Source organism: Propithecus coquereli, unplaced genomic scaffold (genome assembly GCF_000956105.1).
Source record: "Propithecus coquereli isolate 6110/MARCELLA unplaced genomic scaffold, Pcoq_1.0 Scaffold280, whole genome shotgun sequence".
NCBI classification, from domain to species: Eukaryota; Metazoa; Chordata; class Mammalia; order Primates; family Indriidae; genus Propithecus; species Propithecus coquereli.
The window spans coordinates 3,934,188-3,935,326 of NW_012148397.1; the positions used below are offsets into that span (position 1 = coordinate 3,934,188).

The 1,139-nt window shown below is 47.0% G+C and overlaps 1 protein-coding gene across 1 annotated transcript in view; it reads left to right on the plus strand.

Moving 5' to 3' along the window:
* The window catches only part of DNAAF1 (dynein, axonemal, assembly factor 1), a 23,995-nt gene that overhangs the window by 11,897 nt on the left and 10,959 nt on the right, over positions 1–1,139 (plus strand). The gene's annotated exons all lie outside the window — the stretch shown is intronic.

Here is a 1,139-nt window from a genome sequence, read left to right on the forward strand (position 1 = left end):
GGGTCTTGCTCTTGCTCAGGCTGGTCTCGAACTCCTGAGCTCAAGCAGTCCTCCCGCCTCGGCCTCCCAGAGTGCTAGGATTACAGGCGTGAGCCACCGCGCCCGGCCTACATGTGTTAATTTTCATCCTTGCAGCTATGTGTCTTATGTGCCCTTGGTTTTGATTTTGAAGAAAATGAACAAGTTTGGTCAGATGGCGTATGTTTGGAATTCGTTTTCAACCTGTAAAAATTCACACCTCCCCTGTTTTCGTTTCTTTATTTTTTAACCAGGGCTTGTGCGGAGGCCTGGGCTAGGGGAGGGTACGCGGCTGAGAGGGAGGAGAGACAGCAGTGGGACAGCAGAGAGCAGAAGAAGATCGCGGACAGCATCGCAGCCTTGGCGCTGATCAAGCAGCGGGCAGAGGAGAGAAGGCGGCGGGGGAGCCGAGAGGGAGGTACGCGCTCCACGTGGAACACACGGCCCGGTCCCGTTAGGGTAGGCGAGTCCGGGCTGTCACACTCATAGTCTGTCACCTCGGGGATTTTTTTAAAAGCATTTATTCACATACTTGCAGATGCGCCTGCAGTTGGCGTCACCCACCTGCCAGAGCCAGTCAGAAACTCTTAACAGTTATGGGCAGTTCCAAACCACTTTTATGGATTGAAACACAATTGGTTAAAATAGTCTCTAGTTTTCAAAATAAATGATATATTGGTTTTCTATGGATGCTGTAAAGTAGGAGAAAACAAAGAGTTTTGTTTTCATCTACTCTACTCCCGGCTCTCAACACACTTCTGGTCACCATGACGTAGAGGTTTGTCCCTCACCAGCCAGCTCTCCAACACCGGCTGGGTGCGCCACAGTTCGGTTCCGTACCCGGTGGAACAGCCAGGTGTGTGTTTTAAATGACATTTATTGCTTTTCGCCTAATTACAAACTATGAATACGCTTTGCGTAGAAAACAGAGAAAGCACAAGTAATACTATAATCGCAGCAAGAACCACTCAATATCTTGGTGTATATATTTCCTGGCTTTTCCCCATGTACGCAACACATATATTCGCATATAAAAATGACATTAACTATATTGCTTTCTGCCTACTATTTTCAATTAGCATACTATAACTGGTTTCATAAAACACATTTTCCTACATTTA